This window comes from Littorina saxatilis, linkage group LG17, assembly GCF_037325665.1.
Source record: "Littorina saxatilis isolate snail1 linkage group LG17, US_GU_Lsax_2.0, whole genome shotgun sequence".
NCBI classification, from domain to species: domain Eukaryota; kingdom Metazoa; phylum Mollusca; class Gastropoda; order Littorinimorpha; family Littorinidae; genus Littorina; species Littorina saxatilis.
In genome coordinates this window covers 2,404,762-2,419,735 of record NC_090261.1, presented here as the reverse complement: position 1 = coordinate 2,419,735, position 14,974 = coordinate 2,404,762, and the positions used below count along the sequence as shown (strand labels likewise).

At 41.8% G+C, this 14,974-nt stretch overlaps 1 protein-coding gene across 3 annotated transcripts in view; it reads right to left on the bottom strand.

Moving 5' to 3' along the window:
• LOC138953596 (apoptotic enhancer 1 protein-like) overlaps positions 1-14,974 on the bottom strand; it is a 48,659-nt gene that overhangs the window by 14,198 nt on the left and 19,487 nt on the right. The window contains exon 1 of one of the 3 annotated variants that reach the window (XM_070325456.1): positions 2,326-2,464. The exons of 1 other annotated variant lie outside the window; for it this stretch is intronic. The gene's annotated coding sequence lies outside the window, so the exon portion shown is untranslated. Of the gene's footprint in view, positions 1-2,325; positions 2,465-14,974 lie in introns of those variants that run through there. One more of the 3 variants, XM_070325457.1, reaches the window with a different exon arrangement.

The window sequence follows — 14,974 nt, the reverse complement described above, 5'->3', positions numbered from 1 at the left end:
GTGTGTTTGTGAGAGAAGGAGTGAAAGTCAGAGTGTGTGTGTGTGTATGTGTGTGTGAGAGAGAGAGAGAGAGAGAGAGAGAGAGAGGGAGAGAGAGGCTGTCATGTTTGATATAATATGTACCGGTTTTAACGGGTCAGTTGGCCTAAACAATAAACTTTCTGAGTTCTTGAGTTCTCTCTCTCTCTCTCTCTCTCTCTCTCTCTCTCTCTCTCTCTCTCTCTCTCTCTCTCTCTCTCTCTCTCTCTCTCTCTCTCTCGCTCGCTGGCAGCCCTGTACTGATGAAGTCTTCCGCGGTAGCGTAGCCTAGAAGATCTTTGTTAAAATGCACTCAGGTGACTTAGTTTCAGCCCCCCCCCCCCCCCACACACACACACACACCCACACCCACTGCCAGTAGTGATTACACTCACGGCGTGATTTCGGCCTCGTGTAGGTGGCAGCAATTTGAAGTCAAAGATTTCACCGCTTTCTTCAGTTATTACTTTACACTCGCCACCGAACACAATGGCGCGTCGGAAATTGGCCGGGGGAAAAAACAACAAGAAAAAGAACACAAATGGGTTGGGGAGGGGGGGGGGCGGGTAGGTGCAGTATGGTGTTACAGAAACAGAGACTAAAAGAGTCCTGATCAGAAAGGAACACCACGAAAAACGGTTTCAGTTCTACCCTTCAATTTGGGTTTTAAAAAGTCCGAGGTTATAACTTATACAGTGTTAATAATGTTGTTTTGTTGCAAGTCTTGATTGTCCGCAAAGTGAACTTATTGGGCTCCCCGCGCTGAAAAGTGATGATCAAAATCTGCTTTACGTTTTGTTTTTCTGGACGAAGTTGTCGCAAAGGAATAATTGATTTTTTTTCCTTAAAGGCTGCACCTCGTGAGCTAAAGACTGCCTATACCGTCTTCCCCCGGGATACAAGGCCGATTTCCTAGCTTGCCTGCCTATACCGTCTTCCCCCGGGGTACAAGGCCGATTTTCTAGCTTGCCTGCCAATACCGTCTTCCCCAGGGGTACAAGGCCGATTTCCTAGCTTGCCTGCCTATACCGTCTTCCCCCGGGGTACAAGGCCGATTTCCTAGCTTGCCTGCCTATACCGTCTTCCCCCGGGATACAAGGCCGATTTCCTAGCCTGCCTGCCCATACCGCCTTCCCCCGGGATACAAGGCCGATTTCCTAGCCTGCCTGCCTATACCGTCTTCCCCCGGGATACAAGGCCCATTTCCTAGCTTGCTTGCCTATACTGTCTTCCCCCGGGATACAAGGCCGATTTCCTAGCTTGCCTGCCTATACCGTCTTCCCCCGGGGTACAAGGCCGATTTCCTAGCTTGCCTGCCTATACCGTCTTCCCCCGGGATACAAGGCCGATTTCCTAGCTTGCCTGCCTATACCGTCTTCCCCCGGGATACAAGGCCGATTTCCTAGCCTGCCTGCCTATACCGTCTTCCCCCGGGATACAAGGCCGATTTTCTAGCTTGCCTGCCTATACCGTCTTCCCCCGGGATACAAGGCCGATTTCCTAGCTTGCCTGCCTATACCGTCTTTCCTCGGGATACAAGGCCCATTTCCTAGCTTGCCTATACTGTCTTCCCCCGGGATACAAGGCCGATTTCCTAGCTTGCCTGCCTATACCGTCTTCCCCCGGGGTACAAGGCCGATTTCCTAGCTTGCCTGCCTATACCGTCTTCCCCCGGGGTACAAGGCCGATTTCCTAGCTTGCCTGCCTATACCGTCTTCCCCCGGGGTACAAGGCCGATTTTCTAGCTTGGCTGCCGAGATTTATGAATGTTGTTTTCTCGGCGCTGGGGGTTCAATTTGTTGCGCGAGCGTACATGTAATTACTTTCTAGATATATGAGAGAGACAGTCTAGGAACAGCCAGTGAAGACAGCCCCTTGTCTTATATCAATGACAAAGTACAGTAATGAAAGAGGTCGACTCCCGACAGTTCATCGACCCTTTGGTTCACATAATAGCTTTTAGATGACCGCAGGAATTATAATTGTGAGTGGTGTTTAGAGCTGTAAGCAGCTAGTTATCCTTTGCCGACGATGTCTTGAAGTCACGCTTCACAACCACGGATCGATTCAACGTCACTTACAGACACTGACTTTTGTACTTTTTGGACAGTGAGCGCTTTGTACGTTTCTACTTAAATCCTGCAAGGCCTACATTCTTTTCCAGTATTGCTACTTCTGTGCTCAGAAAATCGACAGTCAGGTCGTTCTTTGGCGTGGCTCAACACATTTTTTACAGGCGAAGAATTTTCTTCGGCGGGTAAAGGCTTTGAACACTTTTTGTAATGTTTAAATGTACCAGAAACTTACCTACCTTCCGAAAACAGCACCTAGGCCAGGTAGGCACAGAAGCAGACTGAAGACGCGTGTTCAGTTACAGGTTGTGTAGGTCACGAGCTGGGCTGTGTTGTTAACGTCAAGTTGTTGTGTCAACAGCAGTGTGGGTAGAGTGCACCGTCCCTCCGTCCCTCCCTCCCTCCCTCCCTCCCTCCCTCCCTCTCTCCCTCCCTCCCTCCCTCTCTCCCTCCCTCCCTCTCTCCCTCCCTCTCTCCCTCCCTCTCTCCCTCCCTCCCTCCCTCCCTCTCTCCCTCCCTCCCTCCCTCCCTCTCTCCCTCCCTCCGTCCCTCCGTCCCTCCCTCCCTCCCTCCCTCCCTCCCTTCAGCTGGTTGTCATCTTGTCAACACAACACCTGCAGGAAGACACACAAGATCACATGTATAATGCGCACGACTACTGCACATGTTCTATCTGAAAACTGAAGATGTTTCCTTGATCTTATAAATAGATATGAGAGAGAGAGAGAGAGAGAGAGAGAGAGAGAGAAGAGTGTGTGTGTGTGTATGTGTGTGTGTGTGTGTGTGTGTGTGTGTGACAGAAACAAAGTTGTGGGTGCGTCGTGTGCCGGTGTGTCAGTGTGTGTGTGTGTGTGTGTGTGTGTGTGTGTGTGTGTGTGTGTGTGTGTGCGACAGCAAATTAGGAACGTTTAAACGAACGTAATTAGTTCCACAAACTTGACACAGTTCAGAAAAGAAAATACCTTAACTGGTGAAAATTCAGGTCTTTCTTTTATATATATATATATGCAGTCTAAAGTTGCCCGATATGTGGCTGACTCAAACATCAATAATCTTGATCAGGTTGGATATATTAAAGGGAGGCAAGTATCATCTTTATTAAGATTGATTGATGATGTTATAGATCAAATGAATGTGCAAGATAAACCAGGTCTTTTGGTTACCATTGACATGTGTCATGCATTTGATTGTAACTATTTCAAAAGACTTTGTGATAAATGTTTTTAAAAAATGTGGGTTTGGCCCGGAGTTTGTAACTTGGGTCGAAGTTTTGATGAATGATGCCAAGAGCTCTGTTAATTATGTAGGCTGGTTGTCTGATTATTTTCCAGTGGAGTCTGGAATCCGTCAGGGATGTCAGTTCTCGCCTTTAGCCTTTTTTTTGTATTTTTTTAATTTGCCAAGCACATCATTGTGGGGCTTTTAATAAAAAAAATTCAAGCATCCGTCTACAACGTATCAACATTCATCCTTCAACATTTACACAATGCTGAAATATCTCAACGCTAATTCATATCCTAACATCACATTTATATCAATAGGCCTACCATATCTGTACTTACTGATACACATTTTTGAAATGAGCAAAATATGATTAATAATTTTGTTTATGGGGGTTTGCACTTCTGGAGAATAACCAAACAATACATCTTTTTCTGTTAATATAATATTTTCTCCCGTATTAACAAATATACATCTTCTAACACTTTCCCAAAACAATTTCATTTTGCTACATTTCCAAAAGAAGTGTTCAATATAATCCATTTCATTACAAAGACTACATAAACTATTTTCTTTCAACTTCATTTTATGCAATAAAATATTTGTGGGATAAATATTATGTAAAATTTTCCATTGGAGTAACTTTAATTCGTCGCGATATAACCTCCGTGGTTGAAAACGACGTTAAACACCAAATAAAGAAAGTAACTTTAATCTTTCTTCGCTTGTACATGCACTTGCCAGGACCCAATACTTTTCGTCAATGCAAATGTTATATCGCCTTTAGCCTTTGTTTATTCAGTTATTAGCCATTAAGATTAGGCAGAGAAAGAATGTTAAAGGTATTTCGAACTTAAATTGTTTTAATGATAGGTTTTTGGATGATATGTTAAAAATTGCTTTGTATGCTGACGATGTTACGTTATTTTTGAAAAGTGAAACGGATTTAAAAACCGGCACGGTTGGCCTAGTGGTAAGGCATCCGCCCCGTGGGTTCGAGCCCCGGCCGGGTCATACCTAAGACTTTAAAATTGGCAATCTAGTGGCTGCTCCGCCTGGCGTCTGGCATTATGGGGTTAGTGCTACGACTGGTTGGTCCGGTGTCAGAATAATGTGACTGGGTGAGACATGAAGCCTGTGCTGCGACTTCTGTCTTGTGTGTGGCGCACGTTATATGTCAAAGCAGCACCGACCTGATATGGCCCTTCGTGGTTGGCTGGGCGTTAAGCAAACAAACAAACAAACAAACAAACAAACAAACGGATTTAAAACATGCTTTATTGATTTTTGATTCTTTTTATTACGTCTCCGGATTAAAGTTGAATTTGTCGAAATGCGAAGCCATGTGGTTAGGAAGTCAGAAACATTGTCAAGACACCTTTTATAATTTTAAATGGAAGACAAAATTAAAGATTTTGGGAATGTATTATTGTAATGACAGATCGCTTGATTTCGGCATGGGAGAAAAGAAATTTGAGTATTATGGGTAAAATTATTGTAATTAAAACGTTTTTGATTTCCCAATTTGTTTATTATATGCAGGCTTTTGTAATCCCTGATAATGTATTAGCAGAAGTTAATAGATTGTTGTTTAGATTTTTATGGAAAAAGAAAGAAAATAATAAAAAAGCATTTGAAAAGGTTAAGAGGATAATATTGTGTAGTGATATAGAAAATGGTGGTGTAAATATGATTGATTTGACACACATGCAGTTATCCTTTTTATTACAATGGGCTGTCAGACTGACATCCCGCGAAGTCACAGATATGTGGAAATATGTGCCAAAGTCAGAGTTTTCAATGTACGGCTCAAACTGTGAATGTTTTTATTGAAATGTTGATTATCGAAGATTAAAAAAGGGAGCGAACTTGTCAAATCCAAATTTTGGAAAACTGTCTTGAAAACCTGGCTTGATAACAATGTATGTATTGATGATAATTTATTTAATCCGCTTTTATGGAATAACCAATATTTTGTTTATGCTGGAAATGTACTGTATTTTGAAGATTGGGCAAGAAAGGGTCTTGTTAGCGTATAATGTTTTATATAGAAAAGAGTTTGTTTCCTATCAGTTTATTTGTGATGTTTTAGGAAAATCCCCACAGAGAATTTTTGAATATAACATGGTTCGTGCTGTTGTTGTAAATGTTATTAATAAGATGAAAGGAAGAAATTGATTTGATGGATATCCCCTCATATCGTGGTAAGAAAGTACACAACGCACAACAGTTTAGAAAAGAATTAGTAAGCATGAAACTTGTTGAACCGTGTGCAATTGGATTTTGGAGAAGGAAATTTAATTATGAAATTGACAAGAAAGATTGGCTGATGAGTTTTGAATCGGTTAAAGAGACAAGGCTACGAGTATTACAATGGAAATTACTTCACAACATTTACCCCACAAATATTATGTTATGTAAAATGAAAGTTGTGGAGGACAATGTTTGTTCGGACTGTAGTAATACTAAATAGTGTTGATTATATAGAACACTTTTTTTTCTTTTGCCTAGTGGTGCTTGAGTTTTGGAAACAAATTGAATTTTATATTTGGGTACATTTGGATAAACAGATAAAGTTAACAGTGCATGAAATTATGTTTGGAGTTAAAAATCGAAAAATGCATGCAACTCTGTTGAAAGAATTAAATTGTATGATTTTGGTTGCAAAAATGTGCATAAGTATTTATAAGAAAACCAAGGCTTCAATGCCTCTTTTTGTTATATTCGACAGGCAACTGCAGATCAGAAATATTTATTTTTGATTTAAAAGTTCCAAAACAAATATTTAATAATTTTTTTTTAATAAAAACAATTGTAAATGTTACCTCCACCATCATTACCCCCCCTCCCCCCCCCCCCTTTCACTCTTTTTTTTCCCTCTCTCATTCCCTCTCTCTCTCTCTCCCTCTCTCTCTCTCTCTCTCTCTTTCTCTCTCTCTCTCTCTCTCTTTCTTTCTCTCTCTCTCTCTTTTTATTTTTTTTATTTTTATTTTTTACAGTTAGTATTGTCATTATCGTTATGACATCATCATCATTACCATTATTTCTATTTTCATATTTCTATTGCTGTTATTGTATTTAATAGTATCAAATACAATAACTTTTTCTTTGCCTTTAAATGCCATTTATGATCATATGTACGATTATTTTTGCCGTCAACCTTTTTGCTCTTATAATGTTTTCATGTTCTGTTTTGTATTCATGTTAGTTAGCAAGGACAGATTGTAAGACTAGGCAACGCCTAAAATCTCCATCCTTCTGTAATAAAGTTTAATCAATCAATCAATCTCTCTCTCTCTCTCTCTCTCTCTCTCTCTCTCTCTCTCTCTCTCTCTCTCTCTCTCTATCTCTCTCTCTATTTATCTCTCTCTCTCTATCTCTCTCTCTATCAGTACAGAAAGATGTCTTTATAATGAATTATCAGATTGTATTCCAAATAAATGTGGTCAATTATGTATCTATACATCCGTAGATGCCTTTCATTTGTTTCATGGATTTTAATACTATAGACTCTTTGAGTGGTAAATGTTGAAGGATGAAAGAAAATATATTGTGAGTGGACGGATGCATGTTATTCATTAAAAGATCCACAATGATGTGCTTGGCAAAAACAAAAAAAACAAAAAATACCACACATTTAAAGCTTCATAATCCCCCCCCCCCAAAAAAAAATAATAATAAATAATAAAAATTGCTGATGGTAATCGGAATGCGCGTGTCATGCACTAATGTGCTTAATATAACGTGATAGAACTGCACAACAGTGTTATTAACCCTATCACATTAGACAATTGCCTAAAGAGTAGACGCCAGTGCTGTGAACGCCGACATCGCGAACTATTGTGACAGGTATTTAAGCAGTGACACATCATCTAGCAGACGCCATAAAACTGTCATTGTTTTTATTGGTCTCATTTACAGGCTGTTTCACAAACACACACACACACACACATACTCTCTCTCTCTCTCTCTCTCTCTCTCTCTCTCTCTCTCTCTCTCTCTCTCTCTCTCTCTCTCTCTCTCACACACACACACACACGCACTTAGCTCTCACACATGCAAGCACGCATGCACGCACGCACATACATAGGTCTTAGGAATAGCGACCGTCCACAGATAGTAGCTGGGATGACTTCTAAAAAACAAGAGCGGGAAGATGGTGGTGATACACTCACAATCACAACACTGAAGATGTTTGTGTCGGTTGTTATTCGTCAGGCAGCCGCTGTCTTCCTCAAACAGTTAGAACTAAGATAGCCCCGCATAAACACGTCACTTCACACAGCGCGTTATTCACACACGAGAGCCTGTGAATAATGTCACATTTCCTTTTGTGCTAAGTGGACCAAAATGCAATAAAAATCAGCGACCAAAGAAAATGCCAACCCCTGTTTCGGCTTCCATAATGTAGATAATTAATGCACGAGCCATTTAAACCACGAAGCGGAAGTATTAATATTCATAAGTTATTAAGTCGCATTCGAGCGCAAATGTTAAAGGCACAGTAAGCCTCCCGTAAACCATCACAGATACTGTCAGGCTTTTACACACAGTACAAACACCCTTCCATTTGAACGCTCACCAAACGGGAACATCCTAGTAGGTGCCCTACGTAAAGAGCGAGCAATTTTCAAAGAATTAATTTTGCGGATTGTCTCTCAGACAATCGGACCGTGGTGCGTTTTGGCGCTAGACCTAACTTTTAAAATCTAAATAATAAATTGACAGCTTGTTACACAAACATTCTTAAATCATAAAAGAATTCTTTTTTCATCAAGACAAGATCAGTACAATTCGAAGTTTTCAAAGTTCGAAAAAAGAAAAGCCCGGAAGCAGGGTCACGCAAGGTCGTGGTTCTCGTAGCAGACGACGGTTTATGCCTATCGCCAGTTCCTCTGAACAGTCAAAAGCCATCGCGCTAGAGTTCTTGTGAACTACAGCCGTTTGTTTCGTGCATAGTCAGAGGTACATAATAACGTGCTATTGCAGATAAGCTCACATCGAGTCGCATTCAAATTACTAACTGACGACTACATTGTGAAAAAGGGAAAGTGGATCACACGGGTTCATGATGGCTCAGGGGTAAGATAAACCACTCAAAAATAAATTCTTTGAAAATTGCTCACTCTTTACAGAGGGCACCTAGGATATTCTCAAGCGGTGAGTATTTAAATGAAAGGTGTTTGTACTGTGTGTAAAAGCCTGACAGTATCTGTGATGGTTTACAGGAGGCTTACTGTGCCTTTAACGTCTTTGTAGACTAAGCTGAGATATAGTGTGCGTTAGTGACTACAGTACGTGGTGTATGTTACAGTGGAATTCTTCTTCACTGAACTTTTTTATGTGCATACTTTGATGTGGCTGTCTTGCTGGTTTGATAAATGATGAGAGTGGTATGAATAAGAATTATTTATAGAATGCTCTAACGGCTTACCACAAAAAAACAACAAAAAAAAGAAATCCCTGCGCTTAGAACTGTACCCACGGAATACGCGCGATATAAGCCTCATATTGATTGATTGATTGATTTTGCCACGTACAAGTAGGAATAATTAATACAGCACGCGCGCACACTCTTACTGGGAACATGACTATTTTCTCCTGAGATAAACAAGTCCCCGCACACACACACACACGACGCATTTACACGCAGTCGAGTTGCTTGTCAGTAAACACAGTCACAAATCACTCGAGGCGAGGATCTATCTCTCTCCCTCTTTCTGTCTCTCTGTCTGTCTTTCCGTCTCTCTCTCTTTGTCTCTCTCTCTCTCGATTTCTAGCTCTTTCTCGCTCTCTCTCTCTCTCGTCTCTCTCTCTCTCGTCTCTCTCTCTCTCTCTCTCTCTCTCTCTCTCTCTCTCTCTCTCTCTCTCTCTCTCTCTCTCTCTCTCTCTCTCTCCTTTGCGTGCTCTCTGTGTATGTGTGTGTGTGTGTGGGTGTGTGTCTCTCTCTTTCACTCTCACTTTCTCACTCTCACTTTCTCACTGACTCTCACTCTCTCTCTCACACTCTCTCTCTCACTCTCTCTATCTCTGTCTCTCTATCTCTGTCTCTCTCTCTTTCTCTCTTTCTTTCTCTCCCTCTCTGATAAAGAACAGATTGTAAGAAAAGGCGTAGCCTTAAATCTTAATCCTTGTTAAATAAACGGTTCAATTCAATTCAATTCAACTCTCTCTCTCTCTCTCTCTCTCTCTCTCTCTCTCTCTCTCTCTCTCTCTCTCTCTCTCTCTCTTTCAGGCAGTCAATTACTGACGGTGCATTCTCACCTTAGCAGCAAACCTCCTGAAAGTAATTAACCGAGATCCCGCGGCCACTCTCTCCCCCCGCCCTCCGTGTTCCGAGGTGAAGTGAGAATGAATGCCTTCTCGTACTTGCACGTCCTCGTTACCACGATGGTGTCAGCTGACTAGAGCGAGGTGTCGCGTCTCTCCAGACCACGCGGCCAGATTGGGACACGGCCTATGTATATATCTGGCCATGGCTATACTCCTCATTCGTTAAAACAATGGTGTATTCCTCTTGACATATTCATGAAATATACATCAATGTTTAACAATGAAAACAACAACCCTGCGGCTTATCATGGCGTATTTAGAATACATGTACAATCCGAAATAAATACACAAATGGCAGACAGTCAGGTTATTTCATATTACATTCATACACAAAAACGTCAATCAGTTCGCAACACACAAATATCATCATACCCTTCATTCAAGATAGCGGCGTTAGACACGTTTCTGTGGACTGCAACGACAGATAGGGATAATGCAGGTCCGACAATTACATATCTGGCCTAAGTATATCTGGACACGACTGCCACTTGTCAAGGATGTGCTGTCAGAGTTAGATAATACAGAAAGGTTAGGACACGTCTTTTGTTATCTAGCCACGACTACCACTTGTCAAGGATGTGCTGTCAGAGTTAGATAATACAGAAAGGATGGGACATGTCTTTTGTTATCTGGCCACGACTACCACTTGTCTAAGATATGCCGCGCTGGCAGCGTCACTGAGACATGACGGTTTCTGTAGACTGCACAAACAGCTGGGAAAATGTCGTTTACATCTGGCTACGACTACCACTCGTCCTATATGCGCGGCAGTGCAAGAGACGTTTCTGCTTTCTTCCCCATAACTTGCCCAGTGTTCCGTCTAGTACGGCGACAGTTGATGACTTGTAGACACGCCCTTTCAAAAAAGGAAGACTGACGTCTTTTAAGAAAACATACTGGAGACAATAGTCTGAATCACTTGCAGACAAGACTGTCAGAGTCTTTGGTTGTCTGAGGCAGTAAGAATAGTAGACAGAGGTATACTATAGGCATCTTACCCGTCTAGAGTCTTTGTGCAGTAAATTGAGTGCTGATGAAATGTCTTGGCGGAGAAACGAGCCAGGAGATCCAGGTCTAACCAAGTTTTGCGGAGACGGCACTTGGCTACTGGCCTTCTTCATGAGCGGCTCCCCGTAATGCCGGGTGTCCCTGTTGCCCTTTCAGCCCCGCCAGTTAAAAGCCACTTCGTGACTTACCTGCAATGTTACCTGGTTGTGTAGTGCTACCTTAGTTGACCTGCCTTCCCCCAACACCACACGTTTGTTCCAAGCAACAGCTTCAAGTCAACACTCATGTCTCTGTATGCACAATTTCACTGGCGACATCTTCCTCTGTCAACCGTCTCACTATACGAGATGCAGCCATCCATATGTAACTGCATGAAAAGAGTATGTACCCTATAATGTGCACAGCACTCTCCGTGAATCCCTGGTGATACATTTTCTTGCGCAGTCAGGAGGACAGTCGCGCTGTAAGTTATCTTTCCTGTCATGTTATGACGGTAGGGGGCTCTCCCTCTATGATGGGTGAGATAGTTTGGGGCAAAGCCAGACAGACATGTGATGAGTTTCTAAGATTGTGCTAACGCAGCAGGATTAACGTTGAAGTAGTGATGGCTCGCTGATGAAAGCCGAGATAATAAACTGTGCCCCCGGGGGATCGAAAACGTCTCACGTTCAGCCTCGACACCTGACACATCGATAATCTTAAAAACCACCAAGTTAATTACAAGGCTGACACATCGATAATCTTAAAAACCACCAAGTTAATTACAAGGCTGACGGACTTCTCTGCGGGGTTTACTCCCTTGGTGAAAGATGTGTTCGTGAAATGTGTAATGCTAGTTACTGCGAAGGGAAACATTTTTGTCTGTTGTTTGATTTTTGTTTCTTTCTTTGTGAATCTTTGCGGAACATTCTTAGGACTTTTAAAGTTGACACTGGCCTTGTTGGTAAGACTATGTTTGGGGCTGATTTGAACAGTGTATTATATTATATCCGTAGAACAAACACTCACAGTTGCGGTACCTGATTGCCTTGGACGGATGAGGTGGGTTTTGAGCAGGACGTGAATTAAGTCCTTGGATAGACCGTCTTATAATTATTCACACAGTCGTAAACTAGAAATGTAGCAACCAAACAACAACAAACAAACTGACAAAAAAGAAACAAACAAACAAAAGAAAAAAACACACAAACGAACAAACAAATAAACAACCTACAGAGTCTGATATAGAGTCAGGTGCCTGTATGTTGCATGCATCTGTCATAGTGGGACATGCGAGTTCTTGTGTACGGCGTCCCATCAGTTAGAATAGTACTGTAACAAAACAACCAGATAAACATTCCCTTGTCGATCGATTCCATTGATCAGTAATCGCACTGTGACATGCATTGCATTACTTTCATATCCTGAATTAAGAATAATTATTGCAGTTTTATTGATCGTTGGAGCCAATGTAACAGCTGTATGCGTATTGCATTGTTAACATTCTTTGCCAAAAGCAAAGCAAAATGACTTACAAACGTCATCTGGTTGAGCTGGGAGCCCATGGTTGGACGGCTGAGCACGAACTAACCAGCAATGTATGTGTTTGGCTGATTAGACAGAACACAAACGATGAAGGAGAAAAAGACAAACTACCTTACTTAAAGCAGACGCATGATAGCTACAGAATCTTTCTCTTTTGGGTGCAAAGTGTGAAGAGGTTTAAATGAGTTTTATTATTTATAGGCATAAAGATGATCACGCATATTTTCTTTCTTTTTTACATTTAGTCAAGTTTTGACTAAATGTTTTAACAAAGAGGGGGAATCGAGACGAGGGTCGTGGTGTATGTGTGTGTGTGTCTGTCTGTCTGTGCGTGTGTGTGTGTAGAGCGATTCAGACCAAACTACTGAACCGATCTTTATGAAATTGAACATGAGAGTTCCTGGGAATGATATCCCTGGACTTTTTTTTCGATAAATACTTTTGATGACGTCATATCCGGCTTTTTGTAAAAGTTGAGGCGGCACTGTCACACCCTCATTTTTCAATAAAATTGATTGAACATTTTGTAAAGCAATCTTCGACGAAGGCCGGACTTCGGTATTGCATTTCAGCTTGGTGGCTTAAAAATTAATTGATGAGTTTGGTCATTAAAAATCTGAAAATTGTAATAAGTATTTTTTTTTTATAAAACGATCCAAATACGTTCATCTTATTCTAAATCATTTCCTGATTCCAAAAACATATAAATATGTTATATTTGGATTAAAAACAAGCTCTAAAAATTAAAAATATAAAAATTATGATCAAAATTAAATTTCCGAAATCGATTTAAAAACAATTTCATCTTATTCCTTGTCGGTTCCTGATTCCATAAACATATAGATATGATATGTTTGGATTAAAAACACGCTCAGAAAGTTAAAACGAAGATAGGTACAGAAAAGCGTGTTATATGCAGCACAGCGAAACCACTACCGCGCTGAACAGGCTCGTCAGTTTCACTCCGTTATGCACAAGCGGCGCACTACGGTCAGTGTGAAAAAATGCAGTGCGTTCAGTTTCATTCTGTGAGTTCCACAGCTTGACTAAATGTAGTAATTTCGCCTTACGCGACTTGTTTCTTTCTGTCTTTGTTTATCTCTGGTATCAGAGATCTTTTTTCTCTTTCTTGCTTTCTTTCTTTCTTTTTTTATTTTTTTATTCGCAATCAGCTTTGTGACCGGCGCCTGGTGACAATATATTGTTTGTCGCGTTCCACACAGCACCTGGTGCAAGTCGAGGCTTTCTCAACAACCCACCCACACTCACTCCAATAGCCAAAAATACACAGGAAGCAATCCAGCATTCTAAGTTAGTTGTTGTTTTTGTCCCCATTCCGCTGACATTTCTTATGCGGATTGATGTACTTTTCCAACAACCTCATAGGCTTATCAGCACTTACTGGGATGTTTAATTGGCGCGTTATTTTGGCTTTACGCCGCACAGTGGAATCTGTATAAGTAATAGCTAGGTATACATGTCTACACTCACTCACACACACACACACACACACACGCACACAAACGCATGCACGCACGGCACACACACGCACGCACGCACGCACGCACGCACACGCACACGCACGCTCTCCCACCCCACCTTCTATTGCCCGCATCACAGTGTGTGTGTGTGTGTGTGTGTGTGTGTGTGCGGTCGTATGTGCGCTCGCGAATGAGAACGAGAGTGACAAAGACGGACCGACAGACAGAGACATAGAAATTAAAACAGGGGACAGACAGACAGACGGACGGACAGAGACAGAGCTGGGAGAAACAGAAACGTATATAGGGCTGTCGACATTATATTACCTTGTCTTGCAAACAGCGTAGCAACTGTTGTTACAAAAACATTAGGAATGTTATGATTGGACAAGAACCAAATTCAAGCAAAACCCGTATGTAAAAGAACTTATGTCGTGAAAGTTCAGTGCACCTCAGGGAGAGAAAGTAAAACAGGCTGCCAAGTCTGCTGATATGTTCATCATGCTTGTCTTACCGTTCAACCGCAAGAGCAACTTAAAATGTACGTAAAACGTCCAGTATCGCTGTTCTGCTGTTTCAAGTTCGAAATATTTGGGTTTTTTTACGGTACATACCACTGGAAGTAAATGGGGGGAAGTAGGAGTGAATGTGCGGTTATGCGATATATTGCTGTTCCTTATTTCCGAAGTTAATTTCACGGCTAACAACAAATCAGAGTTTTAAAACCACCCCTACATTTATGCTGTATGTTCACTGGTGTGCACAGGGGAAAATGTGTATTGATCAGAGGGGGAAATTGGTACTCAACACATGGAATATTATATGGTGTGTTTCAGGCAGTTTGTCAGTAGGTTTCTTCTTCTTCGTCGTCGTTCATGGGCTGAAACTCCTACGTTCACTCATGTTTTTGCACGAGTGGGTTTTTACGTGTATGGCCGTTTTTACCCCGCCATTCAGGCAGCCATACGCCGCTTTCGGAGGAAGCATGCTGGGTATTTTCGTGTTTCTATAGTCAGTAGGTTTAATTGGTGTTCAAGAAATGAACTGTGACCTATTCGTGACAAGAACGTCAATAGACGCATGATGACCTTGCGGTGGCCGTCACGTGACAAGAACGTCAATAGACGCATGATGACCTTGCGGTGGCCGTCACGTGACAAGAACGTCAATAGACGCATGATGACCTTGCGGTGGCCGTCACGTGACAAGAACGTCAATAGACGCATGATGACCTTGCGGTGGCCGTCACGTGACAAGAACGTCAATAGACGCATGATGACCTTGCGGTGGCCGTCACGTGACAAGAACGTCAATAGA